The sequence below is a fragment of the Rhinolophus sinicus genome, linkage group LG14 (genome assembly GCF_036562045.2).
Source record: "Rhinolophus sinicus isolate RSC01 linkage group LG14, ASM3656204v1, whole genome shotgun sequence".
Lineage (NCBI taxonomy): Eukaryota > Metazoa > Chordata > Mammalia > Chiroptera > Rhinolophidae > Rhinolophus > Rhinolophus sinicus.
Window position 1 is genome coordinate 36,592,034 of NC_133763.1, and position 15,990 is coordinate 36,608,023.

The 15,990-nt window shown below is 37.1% G+C and overlaps 1 long non-coding RNA gene across 8 annotated transcripts in view; it reads left to right on the top strand.

Annotated features, from left to right (window-relative positions):
* Window positions 1-15,990, top strand: part of LOC109459344 (uncharacterized) — a 144,382-nt gene that overhangs the window by 984 nt on the left and 127,408 nt on the right. The gene's annotated exons all lie outside the window — the stretch shown is intronic.

Here is a 15,990-nt window from a genome sequence, read left to right on the forward strand (position 1 = left end):
AAACTATAAAACTTCCAAGAAAGAACATAGAAAATATTTGTGACCTTATTTAGGAAAAGACTTCAGTTGCCTCCTCTGTGAAATAGAGATAATAATACCATCCCTCGTAGCATTATTGTGAGGATAAATGACAGAACATATATAAAGGGCTTAGCGTAGTGCCAGGCGGTTAGTAAAGACTCAATAAACAGTGGCAGATATATACAGTTTGACATTAATTTTATAGTTATCTAATGTCCATGCTTTATCCCATTCACAAAAGTTCTATGAAATAATTACATAAGTTCGTTAACCATAGACCAGCCCTCTAGATAGAACATTTTATTGATGCACAAAGGGTCATTTTTATTTTATTTTTTTTAAAGAGGGCCCCTTTCCCATGATCTTGGTTGTGAGACTTTGAGGAGAAACCTGTTCCCCATTTGGGGTAACAAAGGTCATCTTCGCAAACATTATTACACCCTGAGTTATTCTTTTTAAGAAAAACTTTGTTTCTATCACTGTCATCGCATTTAGATCTGTAGACTTGCTTGACACCAAATAAATGTGACCTGGCAATTGTTTAATCTTAAAACAGAAGAAGGCTAATATGTAATATTAGCTAGAAATAATAATTTTAGTATTTTTGTAAACAGTCTACTAGTGAGCACAGAAAATGTTAATCTGAGATCTAAAAAAGCTTTTAAAAACTTTTTAGATACCCCACAACAATAAAAGTAATTGTGGTACACTGATCTAATGTAGTACTATACAGCAATGAAAAAGAATGAAGTACTGCTGCACAAAACAACATGACTGAATCTCACAGAAAGAAAGTGGAGAAAAAGAGTACCTTGGAGATGGGCTATAGCTTACACACAGCAAAATCCACAAAATCGTAAGTGTGTAATTTGATTAAATTGTTTTCATATGTGTACTCATCAACCCAGATCAAGATATGGAACATTTCCAGCATCCCAGAAGACCACTTTTGTCCTCTCCCAGTAAATGTCTTCCACTCCCCACGGTAACCATTATTTGACCTCAAGAACCATAAATTAGTTTCCCTGTTCTTATAAATGGAATCATAATACAATGTACTCTTTCATGTCTGGCTTCTTTGGCTCAACTTTATTTCTGTGAGATTCATCCATGTTGTTTTGAATAGCAGTGGTTCATTTTTCTTGCTGAATAGTATTTCAGTTGAATGAACATATCATAATTGATCATTTTTTATTATTGTTGGGCATTTATGTTGTTTTAGTTTTGGGCCAATATAAATAACTTTGCTACGAATATCGCTGTATATGTCTTTTGTTGGACACAGCACTCATTTCAGTTACAGCATATACCCAGGAATTGGAATTCAAAAGTGTTTATGCAATTTACATTCCACTAACCGCTGATGAGCGTTCCAGTTTCTCCATAGCCTTGCCAACACTTGGTATTGTGAGTCTTCTGAATTTTAGTGGGTGTGTAATGATATCTCACTGTGTTTTTATTTTGCAGTTCTCTGATGATTAATGATGTTAATCACCTCGTGTGTATTTATTTTTTCCTTGAGGGGTTCTTTAATTTCTTTATTGATTATTCTTTAATATTAATAAAACAATATCACTTTTCATATTGAATTAAAGTGTTTTTGAAGGTAGTAATTGAAAACACTTCTAGGTAAATTTATTTATTTTTGAAGGCAAAAGTATTTATTTCTCCCACCATGATCTTGAGTGCTGAATCTGTATTCGTGAGTAAACACATTTTCAAATAAGTTGCTTTCTTTAAGTAGACCTTAATATGTGTGCATTATTGAGTAGACCTTAATAATGACGATATGTGCCTGAAGAATATAGTTATACCTAGAAAGAATACCCAGGGTCGGGATGCCTACTTATTCTGGCTCTGCGGCCACTAACTGTGAATTTGGACTGTTTTTTGCTATCAGTAAAATGAGTGCTTTCAGCTAAATTATTTCTAAGACACACTGTAGGCTTCAGAAACTTTGTTCTGTGGAAAAAGTTGGTTAGAATGGAAAGAACACTAGATCAAGGATCAACTTGGGCTTTGTGCACTTTGTGAGCCTTTGCTTTATTTCATGGTTCCAAACCCCAATAATATGTCTCCTCCTCCTCCTTCCCTACCTTCCCTCCTTTAACAGATTTTGATGTGAAAATAAGCAATACAGTAATTCCTCAAACCTGGAAATTAGCATAAACAATATTAATTTTTTAAAACCATATAAGATGTCATTATTAAATGTGTACACTAATAAACTGTAGACCTTGAGTTATTCCAATTTAGCAATATGGTCACTTGTGATACTTACGGTGATTTTTTTTTCCATGATAAATTAGAAATTTTTTAAACCAAAGTTAAACTCCTGTTTATTCCAAATTGCAGGATTTCCACACTTAATTTTCTTGGAGTGGATTTGGTTTGTGTTCTCGAAATCCTAGGCAGGCATAGGATATGATTCACCGTAACCTCATTTCCTTGCATTTTACTTTTTATCTAGTTTTTCGTTTGTTTTGCAGTAATGTTTTCTGTTGTCACTTTGAGTAGCAAAGTTTCTTTTGAACATTTTTAAACAACTTACTATCAGAACTCTAATTTTTTTTAAATAATGGCTTATTGCGATCCAGACTCATAATCATATCTTTTCTTCTGGCTATTGCTCTTCTTTGGGCATTCATTAAATAGTACTTGATGAACTTCTAACAGTAGTATTGACAATATGATTAACTCTATGTATACCAGTTGTAGAAGCAGTACAGAGCTGACGTCTGGAGCCTGGGCTTTGGAGTCACGACAGCACTTGATTCTGGTTCCTCTTACTAGCAGTGTGACCTTAGGAAAGTTCCCAAATCCTCAGTCATGTTATGTGTAAAATTCAGATGATAAAGGTACTTACTTCATAGGACTGTCATGTGAATTAAATGATGAAATACTACATATAAAGTGCTTTGAACAGTGTCTTGTATTTAGTCATCACTCCATAAATGTTAGCTGTCATGAATATTACTATCTTTAGGGTTTTTGTGAGGACTAACTGTGATAATATAAGTAAAGTATACACAAAAGGCCTGCAATGTAGTATACAATTAATGTTAGCTGATGTTACTACCAAACAAAGATTTTCTCTGACCTGTTGATTTTACACAATTTCTATGTGTCCAGGTAAAATTGCACTTAAGGGCCATTCTCAAAAAAAAAAAGAAAAAAAAAAAGAATTTGCAGTTAAAATATTTGGTACTCAAAAAACATGGATTTCCAAGCTAAAGCTCAAAGCTTTAAAAAATTATAATGTAGCTGTAAAGAAAGGAAGCAAAACCTGGTATTAATAACTTTAAAAAATAAAGGTTTAAACAATTTTTTTTCTTGAATACTGATGTGATGATATATTTCACTTCCTAATAATTTTGTCCTATGGCGAATTAAACTCCATCAGTAGGTTGTAGGGGCTTGGGGCCAGTCCTTTTTTGAAAAAAGAAGCTGTAAGAATTCTTACATGGAAATTACTCAAAAATCATACTAATCTTGATACTGGCATCATTCAACATTCAACATGTGCTGCTGTTGGCCTCCTGGTGTTTCTACATAATAGAGTTCCTTGCCTCGTACCTAATTTATCACGACATGTATATCTGCCTTGTTATCACAAGAGACTGGACCATCCAGCTGATCTCAGTCTTCTGAGAAACTTGATTTCTTGACCTTGGCCCCAACTCACCATGAATGAGTTCCCTTTTGCAAAGCAAGACCCCCAAAAAGGTAGGTAGGTACTCACCAGTCTGAAATTGTCAGGATCACCAAGTACTTTTGAACAGGTTGCCACTGCACAGCCTCAGTAAGTGCCATTCACATAGACTACATACAACCTGCTCAATTACGTGGTGGCCCAGTGACCAGTGTCCTATTTCTTAAATTATTGTTCACCTGCAGTGTTCCTAAGGATATGCTTGGATAGATCCTCTAGATCTTGTGTTCCTTGATTTTTTGTTTATTTTTGTTTTAGAGTAATGATTCATGCCATGCCATTACGTGCTGGAATAGCACTTTTACAGAGTGGTCTTCCATGGACCGCATGTGCTGAGATCCTTGCCCCACCTTTTATAGCCTTCTTTAATTATTTGATGCCATCTGCTTTGTATCTTGCTTCTACTTAATTTGGCTCAACTTTCACTGCCACCCATTGCTCAGTGTTGTTGCCTCCACCTGGAATACTCCTTCCCTACTTTATCCCATGGGAGCCTTACCTTTTGAATTCTAGTTTAGAAGCCCCTCATCTATGATGTCTGCCTACCTCACCTGAGCTGCAGTTTCTTTCCTACTTCTCTTGATTTCCTTTACTATCTTAGTAGTATTGAATGCTATTTCTCTAGACTGTAGATTTTAAGGCAAAGGGCAATTTCTTATTTGTCTGCATATTGTCCGTACACCTATATCAGTGCTTTGCTCATAATATTAGGTTGGTGCAAAAATAATTGCTATTTTTGCAGTTATTTTTAACCTTTTAAACTGCAGTTACTTTTGCACCAACCTAATAGATGCTAAGTGAATATTTGTAGGATGTCTTGGTGAAAGACATCTGCTACTTAACAAGAGCAGTCAAGTAAGGATATGCTTCATGGAACCGATGGGGAGAGGCTAGAAACAGGAAAGTGATTTGGCAAACTATTGTAGTGATTTATGCGTGAAGTGATAATCAGTCTAGAATATTCCCAATGGCAAACTAAGTTGAGATGTGTTGATATATAAATCATTTGGATGACCATGAACAATTAAATGTGGGAGGGGAGGACATGGATTGATTAAAACCTAATGTTTTTACTTTTAGAAGTTACATCAGATGTCAGAAAAATAAAAATAAATTCATATCCAAGTTAACAGTACTCTACATTCAGTTTAATCAAGTTTAAAACCACAAAGAATAGATCCTAGAAAAGCTCTTAGTTAGTCTTTCTAGGACTGTCATAACATTTGATTATTATAAACATGAATTCCATTTTATGGTGAAATTTCAACAAAACTAGTGAGTTGTGAGATTTTTCTTCCCAGCCAGACACAGGAATAAATAGGCACAGAGAAAGTTGAGATTATTACTCATGTCTGCAAATCATTGGCAATCCTTTCACACCCCTCTCCCCAAAGCCTCTTGAGAGCTACACTTCCTTACTTCTGAAGGACCACATCTTTGACAGGTTGTTGCACGTTCATGAGTGTTCATCACAGGCAGAGATTTAGCTTAATTTCTTCCACACCTAATTTAAAGCCCCGCAATACCTAAATTAGCCTTAATTGTGCTTTGTTCAATACAAAAAATATTTATCTAGTGTCTGTCATGCATAAGGCTATATGTGCTGTACTCTCAGGTATAAAGAGAAACATGAGTTACTATCTGCACTCTCTAGAGATTATATCCAGGTGGGAAAAGCAGCACAAATACCTGTGCTCCACAGGGTTAATTTGATAAAACACAGTGCTGCGTGCTGTAATAGGTACAATCAGTACAGCAAGAGAATGGGCGGGGTGGGGAGAGATTAATTATGCTCGGTACTGCTCTAAAAGCTTGGTCTAATTCTGTTCTTTGTATAATATCTAGGTCACACGTGGAAGCTCTTTCTGGATGCTTGACTGGTCACCAGATAACCAAAGTATATTTATGTCATGGTTTGGGGGGATTGTTTTGGTGGTGTGTTGTCCAGGAATCCCAAACTGTTGCAGATGGGATGGCCTTTCAGATGGACTTCAGCCTCGCAAACATGTTAACTGGATTTTTTAGGTTACCCAGAATACCTGTTTCTTAGCAGAGGACTAATACTAACTATATTTACCTGTTTCTGAGATACAAAAATCCAGCTGCTATGTTGTCAACTTTACTGGTGTTTGGGGAGAGGTGATGAATGTGTATTCCTAATGAAGACATCCTATCTTTCTGATACCAATTTAAAGGTTACTTGATGAGCATAAAATCCAAAAGGTAAGTGGATATAGTTACCTAGATTCTGGGAAGACATAAGGAAATATCGATCTTCCACACAGCATATTTAACAGAATTCTTGTGAGCCCCATAGCCATAAGTTCTTTTTCTGCACCCTGTTTTCTGGGTTTACTTTTTTATAGTGATATCCTTTCTATGCATTAAAAGCACTGAGTAAGCTTGCAGTCCAGTTGCCATTCCTTACTGCCTGGAGAAGTGCAGTGTTATGTGTGGATATATTTGACAAGTTCTCAGTCCTATTAGGCTCACCCTTTTATTGCAGTCTGTATGTTAAGTTTTGATATTTATATCTAAGGTCTCATTCTTTTCTGCTACTGCTGAATAACCACAGTTTTACTAATAATAATATGAAAAGATTCTAGCTATTAATATGGGCCCCATTCAAAAATATTATTCAAGTGAGTTTGTGAGCTAGAACTATAGGGGCATTAAAATAACACTTGCTCCGTTACCTGTGATCTCCACTTTGGTTAATCCCACAAGGATGCAACTAGATACCCAAATGAGAGATTCTGGAGTGACGCTGAGTGTTCTCTCTTAATCACTAATTAATTGCTCTCTATGTCTTGTCACATCTGTCTTATAAATAACTCTTTCTAGTACTCTATGACCAAAGCTCAAGCTTTAATTCTAGCTTCTGTCATTTCTCATCTATACTATGGAGTATCTTCCTAACTGATTTCCGTATCTCAAGTGTGTATTGATTGCCCTAACGCATCTTTTACACTCCAATAGTGTCTTCTCTAAGAAGAATTTTCATTGTAATCTCTTTTAAAAATTTTAGTCCTTCTATAATATCTACATGTAAAAGTCCAAATTCCTTAGAATAATATACAGACCTTTCTTATTTAGAGTTTCCCTGTTTTCCAGTCCTTTCTCCGTTCTCCTATTTTACATCCTTTATTCCAGCCATGTCAAACCCACTCTCCAGAAGCCAAGTTTTCTTGTTGTCATCATTTTGCACATACTGTTCCCACTCTCTGGAGAACCCCCACAACCGTCCTCCAGATAGACTCCTGTTCATTTTCACGAGTCAGTTTATATATTCTTTGCTCCAGAAAATCTTTCTTAAACTTTCAGACATGAAGGCAGTGCCTTTTCTATGTTCCCATTCCTACACCTCGTAGCACATGCCCTCTTACAGTAATTCATTGTTTTCAGGTCCCCAGTGAGTTTGTACTCCTGAGAGGAAGAGGCAGTGTTGTCTTCATTTTTGCAACGGAACAATACCTGGGACCTAGTTATAAAATTTCTTTATTGAATGAATGAAATAGACACTGGGTATTCTGGATTCTGTTTCCTAATTTGGAAGCAACCTTGACGGTCCCTGACATGAAGTGATTTGTAATTTGCAGAGGCATAAATTTGAATCAGGTGCCCGGGGGGTTGGTGTGCAGGAACGAATCAGTCGCCCTGTGAGGAGTTTAGCCAGCTACTTAATATCTTCATTTCAGAATGGCTTGTGTTTTTCCCTTCATGAAAATTGCCAAAGTTCTATCGGAAAATTTTAGATGATTAATTCAATCAGTTTTGGGGGCCTATTTTTATGAAATGGTTTTCATAGGAAAATGAGTATTGATAACTAGTTTACAATGTGTGACTACAGCTCTGCAGTGTAGCCATGGCTTCTGTGTGCTCAGCAGAAACAGAATCTCCACGTCCATATCCATTTCAGTAGTTAATTTCTGGATTCCTCAGGGAAAGGAAACATGGCATGGAAATACTTCTGTGGGCCTGATCTTTTGCATGGTACTCCTCTGTAGGTAATGTACATAAACTACATAATAAATTGCTGCTTGTTTTACATTGTTTTCAAAGATTAGCAGGCTTTCCTGCAGATAGTGGGATTTCCATTGTCAGTGAATTCCCTGCTCCTGTGAGTAATTCATCTTTGAATTATAACTTCAGTGTTGTCTTTGTAGTGGAACTACCATTGTTGTTTTCACTCAGAATATCATATCATTTGGTAAAAATGTATGTTTTCCTCCACCCCTTCTCTGAATCTCTTTGAATCACTTCTCACCCATTCACAGAGGCCTTGCTTCCTCTGTTATCCTCTTCCATAATTTCAACTACTCCCTCCCTGCTGGCTCTTCCCTTCAGTATATTAGAATGTATCTATCTTAAAAATAATCAGAACAACCCCCCTCTGTTTCTTGTCCCCGTCTGACTATCTTCCAATACAACTACTACTTGACCTTATTCACTCGCATGGCTCCAAAGTCACTTTTAAAGTTATGACTCGCCTATCTGTACTTCCACTTGCGGTTTTTTCCTGACCTGCCATCCCATATATTCAACCACATGTCTGCTGTACTTGGTTGTTCCACAGCATCTCAATATGTGCAAAACTGAATTCTGTTCTTCCCACCGTAGGTGTTTTCCTTACTGAATCCCCTGTACTGAAGAGAAGCACCATCCACGCCAAAGCGTCATGGCTTCCTACTGCTGATCCCCTCAAATTCAGTTGACTCTAATCCAGTTTTACCTTCTTATATCTCTTGATTCTAATTCATTCTGTCCTAATTCCAAGGTCTTACTGTTTTCCTCCATATTTACCTCACCACTTCTGAATGATTCCAGTCTCATTTGATACATGACATCTATTCATAACACTGCTCCACATTTTTTTTCTGAAACACATCTCTTATTATTTTCTTCCCCTGCTTGAATTCCTTCAGTGCTTCCTGCTACATTCAAGATAAAGTCCGAACTTCTTAGCATAGTGTGGTTAAGGCATTTAATGTTCTGACCCCGGAGATGCCCTCTAACTGCAACTCCTACCTCTCCTAGGAGCAAATCGACTTCGTGTGAGGACCTAGGGAGACTCCACTCCCCATTTTTCCATGCACCCTCTTTCCCTGTCTTACCAGTTTCTCCTGGCTCTTCCCTGCTCATCTCGTATACTTCCGTTCTGATGTCACTTCTTCCAAGCCTCTCTTTTTCTTCCCCATCAGCTCATCTAGCATTGACATACTCCTATTTCATATTTCATTTATACCACTAATTAATTCTGTAATGGTTTGTCTGAGTCTTTCCTAGACTGTAAGCTCCCTGGCAGCAGGAATTATGCATTTTATCTTTGTATCCTGCCAACTAGAATGTATCTATGGAATATAATTAATAAAAGTTTGTTGGATAAAAATATGTCTTGATATCTGATTTACTTCACAAATAATTACTACTGTCTACAATTGCAATGCTTTTTACAAAAATTGTATAATACACAATAGATTTACTATAAAAATGGTAACAACTCCTGTATGAACCAAAGAACTGAGAGATAAGAGAAAGTAGCTCAGGCATACAAGTGGCAGTATATAATGGTAAAGCCTTTTCGGTACAATTCTGACAACTACCTAGAGTTAGGCCAAGCTTAAGAGGTGAAGGGCACAGTCCTCCACAAGACACCAGCTGCAAGCTCGGGAATTCCCAGGACTACTCTCACTTCTTAAGAGACACATAGGGTGATATCTGGGAGGGCCCCAAAGATAAAGTTTCTGTGTCCTAACCCCATGGAGTCAGAACATGCTCCCCCCACACACATTGATGTATGACAATACATAGAGTATCACTAACGAGGCGAACTCATCTGAGCTTCAGTGTCCAGTTTCTATGGGGGTTTCATATGTAGGCATGACTGAATCATTCCCCAGGAGGTTGAACTCAGTCTCCATCTCACCTTCCTTCTCCAGAGGTTGTGCAGAAAGTCCCAACCTTCTAATCATGATTTCTGGTATGTCCAGCCCCCACTCAGAGTCATTAATGGAAACTCTCTAGGAGCCCACTGTGAATGACAGGCACTCCTATTGCTAAATTCCAAGAATTTAGAGAGTATCTCACAGGAACCAGGAACAAAGCCATTCAATTCTTTATCCAACAGCCATAGGCCATCTAAAATAAAAAAACAAGCCTGACCAACAAAACTGAAGCATGTGCCAAATGTAAATTATGTTGATGCTTCAGAATTTATGTTCACTTGTTTTAATCATATCAAGAAAGGGCTGTGATTCAAAGGAAATGAAAACAGGACATTGCAGAGATATTTGCACCCCATGTTCATTGCAGCATCATTTATAATAGCCAAGATATGGAAACAACCTAAATGTCCATCAACAGATGAATGGATAAAAAAGATGCAGTGTATATATGTGCAATGGAATATTATTCGGTATGAGAAAGAAGAAAATCCTGCCATTTGCAACATGTATGGATCTTGAAGGCATTATGCTAAGTGAAATAAGCCAGACCAAGAAAGGCAAATACTAACTGGTATCACTTATATGTTAATCTTAAAAGTCAAATTCAGGAACAGAAATGATTTCTAAGAACTGGGAGGCAGTTGGGGAGTAGAGAGAGGTTTGTGAAAGGGTGTTACAAACTTTCAGCTGTAAGATGAATAAAGTGAGGATCTAATGTATAGCATGGTGACTATAATTAACACTGTATTGTGTAATGGAAATTTGCTAAGAGTGAAATGTTCGCACCAAAAAAAAACACACAAAAAAACAAGAAAGGAACTTAGAATTCATGTACAGGTTAAGTCTGAATGGCACTTAAATACTGAATTGACACCATAAATTTCCATTTGGCAAAGTCTTTTAAAGGTAGTTCATACAAGAAAAATTTATTAGAATTAGGGAATACTTCTGAATTAGGTGACACCAACTTCATTTGGAGAATGTTTCTGAAAATTGTGATAATGTAGACAATTACAAGCATATAAACAGAATAAAACTTGAATGATCCCTCTTATAAAGCTGATGGCCTGAGAAATCCTGTTGGGTTCTACATCAAACAAATTAGATTGAATAGACAAATCTTTATTCCTTAGAAATATTATTTCCTCTATTTGATATCTCTTAGTGATTTAATTTAAAATTGTATTTACCATTTACAGTAGGTCTAGGTTTTGTTTATAAACAGTAATTAAATCTTGATTAAGGCTTCTGCTTACATTTACAGGCACCAAACAATATTAAATCCATTTTACCAATATTGACACTTAATTACTTCAATTCTGCCATTCTGTGTGACCACTTTTTGTTTAAATCTTAAAACAACGAAACAGTGCAAACAGTAAGGTGTATTTTACTGAATAATATTTTAAAAATTTAAATATATTTGTAGTCATTAACTTAATTTTTTAAAACTAAAGAAATCAAGAAAATAATTTCTTATAAAAGGCACAAAGAAGCACCCTACAGAAAAACAATTGCTAAATTGAAACTATCGAAATTAAAAACTACTCATCAAAAGACATTGTTAAAAAAATGAAGTCAAGTTACAGATTGAGGGAAAATATTCAAAATACATACCATGTTTCCCCAAAAATAAGACCTAACTGGAAAATAAGCCCTAGCATGATTTTTCAGGATGACATCCCCTGAACATAAGCCCTAATGCGTATGTTGGAGCAAACCTTCATATAAGATCCGGTCTTATTTTCGGGGAAACAGAGTATATCTGACAAAGGACTTGTAGTTGAGTAAGTAATTAAATCCTACTAACAGGAAAACTCCCTGTTATTCTTTACTTTCACATTACTATCCCAATACTTCTGACATCAGATTTTGTGGGGTTTTCCCACACCAGCTGAGTGTCCTACAATTCAATTCAATTCTGACACCGGTGTTAGCACAGACTCCACAGGTTAAGGGTTCAATCCCACAAGACTGCCCCCCACTTCAGACAGCAATCAAGTAGTAGGTTCCCAGGTATGTGTGTTTTTTTCCAACACCAAGCAATTCTTCAGTTCTCAGTAAAAACTAATCAGGTGTCCTACAATTTAATTCTGACACTATACTACCTTTCTGGAGATAGTGTCAAATCCCATAAATTAAGGGTTCAGTCCCACCAGATTACCCCCATTTCAGAAGTCAACTGCAAATTCAGGTTTTTACCTGTGCTTTTAACTGGGTGTAGATCAGAGGTTCCCACCACCCCCTATTTGGGTTTAATTAATTTGCTAGAGCAGCTCATAGAACTCAGAGGAACATTTTACTTACTAAATAACTGGTTTAGTCTAAAAGGATGTAACTCAGGAACAGCCAGATGGAAAAGATGCACATGGCAAGGTTTGCGGGAAGGGGGCGCATAGTTTTCCTGCTCCCCGGGCTCGGTACTCTTCCATCATCTCTCAGTGTTCTCCAAAGCCCCTCCTTGGGTTTTTATGGAGGCTCCTTTACATAGGCCAATGATTAAATCATTGATAATTATGGTTGACCTTCATGGAGGTCAGGGTGTGGGGTGAGATTGGAAATTCTAATCCTCTAATCATGCATGGTTGGTTCCCCTAGACAGCAGGCCCCGCCCTTGGAGATTTCCAGAAGTTACCTCATTAATATAAGCTTAGGTGTGGTTGAAAGGAGCTTGCTGTGTATAATAAGACACTCCTTTTACCTTTATGGCTCTGGAACTATTTTAGAAACCGATGACAAAAGACCACATAGGATAACAAAACAAAACAAATTCCCCTATGGATCTTACATATGAAATCACAAGGTTTTAGGAGCTATGTGCCAGAAACAGTGGATAAAGACCAAATACCTATGCGTATTTCTTATTATAAATCACAGTATCACACCAGGTTACCCACACCTTCTGTCCAACTTGGCTACAAATCGAAGGTTCCCATGACTCCCTCCTTGGATTCTGTCATTTGCTAGAACAGCTCACAGAACTCAGGGAAACATTTATGTTTACTGCTTTATTGTATAATAAAAGACAATAAAGGATACACATGAACAGCTAGATGAAGGAATACATACGGTGAGATCTGCACTGGTCCCAAGCACAAGAGCTTCTGTCTCTGTGGAGTTGGTGTGCACCATTCTGAGACAGCGTAGGGACAGCCTGGGGCAGAAGGAATTCCAGATGGCCAGGGGGACGCCTGATAAGCCGACCACAAGAATGTCAACACCCCTCTCCCTACACAAAAGTGCAGAAGCAGCTGATTATTATCTCCTTTCTAACCATGTGCTTCCATACCGATGTGGAAACCACTGTTCTGCAGGAGCGGTTGATGAAGGTTGGACAGTGAACAACCTTCCTGGGTTGGCATAATGAGTAATCTGCCATCTTACCTCCACAGCGCAGGTGCAAACCTAGTTACCAGGCAACTAGTCAGTAAAGAAAACCCTACTTTTTCAAAAAGCCTGCTTTTTCACTCAAGCCCAGTTTATCCCCAGCATATAAAAGCAGCCAAGCAGAGCCAGCCCCCAGTCATTTTGGAGGACCTTCCTTTGCTCTGTTCTGCCTCCCTTGTGCTCAAGCACACGTTTAATAAAATTTGTAAATTTTCCTAGGGTTTCCTCTTCATTTCTATCTTGGGAAACCCAAGAACTCAAATGCTGGTAATAATTCTCATGGCACAAAGGTGGGTTCACCAACTTGGAAGCTCCCCAAACTCCGAACTATTGGGATTTCTATGCAGAAATAGTCATAATTGATTATTAATTCCATTTCCATCCCCTCTCCCCTCCAGAGATTGGGGGACGGGACTGAAAGCTCCAAACTTCTAATCATGGTCTTTCTGGTATTACATCCAGGAGCCCAGCAAGAGTCATCTCATTAGAAAAAAAGATGTTTGTCACTCAAGAAATTCCAAGAGATTTAGGAGCTCAGTGTGTCAGGAACCCAGGTCAGAGACTAAATATTAGAACAAAAGATTTTCCTAGCACCCCTCTTTGCAAGGGTTTTATAAGCTGTGTTAGGAATTGGGGGCAGAAGCCTATATATATATACATACACACACACACCGGGGGTGCCAAAATAATGTATACAAGTGTGCACTTTGGTCAACGTTGCTCAAGCAGTAGTTCATCATAATCAGAAGTGTCTGGATGCTGATGGTAACCACTGTGAGCATCTCTTATAATTGCAAAAGTCAAACGTGACTTGTATTCGTCTTTTATTATTGGTATATATTGAGTATTACAATATTAATACAGTTTTTTCCTTTCTTAAAATGTGTATACTTTTTTTGACACCCTCTCCGTGTATGTGTGTGTATCTTTTCTTCTTCTTATTTTACACTAAATAATACTCAGAAATAAAAACTCAATTTTCACAAAATGACTTGAGTAACACTTCACCAAAGAAAAATTTAAAAAAGATATTTATTAAAGCTATAGTTAGCATAAAATATTGTATTAATTTCAGGCATACACAATAGTTATTCAACATTTATATACCTAAAAAAGTGATCACCATGATAAGTTTAGCAACCATCTGACACCTTGGCACACTATCACAATATTATTGACTATATTCCCTATGTTGTACATTACATCCCCATGCATTATTGCTTTTATACCTGGAAATTTGGACCACTTATTGCCCTTCACCGTTCCCCTGCCCTTTTTAATTTTTCAATTACAGTTGACATTCAATATTATATTAATTGCAGGTGTATAACATATGGTTAGACATTTGTATAATTTAAGAAGTGATCCTCCTGACTAGTACCCACCTGGCATTATGCATAGTTATTACCATATATTAATATTTGACTATGTCCCCTATGCTTTACATTACACCCCCATGATTATTTTGTAACTACCAATTTGTACTTTTTAATCCCTTCACCTTTTTCACTCTGCCCCCAGCTTCCTCTCATCTATCACCCTGTTAAATCTAGTACTTACCTGACACCATATGTAGTTATTATAATATTATTGACTATAATCCTTATGCTATACCCTACATCCCCATGACTATTTTATAACAACAAACTTGTACTTCATTTTTCACCCACCACCCCAACAACCCTCACATCTGGCAACCATCAAAATGTTCTCTGTATCTATGAATCTGTTTCTGTTTTGTTTGTTTATTTTGTTCTTTAGTTTCCACATATAAGTGAAATCACATTGCATCTATGTTTCACTGCCTAACATCCTGTGCTCAGCACAATACCCTATAGGTCCATCCATGCTGCCTCAGATGGCAAAAACCTATTCACTTCCATGGCCAAGCAATATTCCACTGTATATATGTACCACCTCCTCTATATCCATTCTTCGATTGACAGACACCCAGGCTGCCTCCGCATCTTGGCCATTGTAAACAATGCTACAATGAACATGTGGATGCACATGTCCTCTTGAAGTAGGATTTTGGGTTTCTTCAGATAAATATCAGGAAGTGGTATTACTGGGTCGTTGTTTGTGTCTTGTTATAGCTTTTGTTTTAAAGTCTATTTTGTCTGGTATTAGGTATTACTACTACAGCTTTTTTGTCTGTTTGTTTCCATTTTTATGAAATAACTTTCCATCCCTTTACTTTATGTCTGTGTGTTTTTCTTTCAATCTGAAGTGAGTTTCTTGTAGGCAGCATATGTAAGGGTTTTGTTTTCTTATCTATTCAGCCCCCCTATGTTTTCGATTGGAGCATTTAATCCATTTAAATGGAAAGCAATCATTGATAGATATGTAGTCATTGCATTTATTATTCATATTTTTGGTTTTTTTGTTGTTTCTTTGGTCTTAGAATAGTCCCTCTAACATTTCTTATAATACTGGTTTGGTGGTGATGAACTTCTTTAGCTCTTTTTTTGTCTGGGAAGCTCTTTATCTGTCCTTCGATTTTAAATTATAGCTTTGCTGGGTAGAGTACCCATGGTAGTAGGTTCTTGTTTTTCATCACTTTAAATATTTTGTGCCAATCCCTTTTGGCCAGCAGTTTCTGTTGAGAATCAGTTGACAGTCAAATGAGAGCTCACTTGTAGGTAACTAACTTCTTTTCTCATGCTCCTTTTACGATTCTGTCTTTGTCTTTAACCTTTGGCATTTTAATTTTGATGTGTCTTGGTGTGGGTCTATTTGGGTTCATCTTGTTTGGGACTCTCTGCGCTTTTTGTGCTTGTATGTTTATTTCCTTTGCCAGGTTAGGAAAGATTTCAGTCATTAATTCTTTAAATAGATTCTTAATCCCTTGCTTTCTCTCTTGTCCTTCTGGTACTCCTATGATGTGAATGTTGTTACGCTTGATGTTGTCCCAGAGGCCTCTGA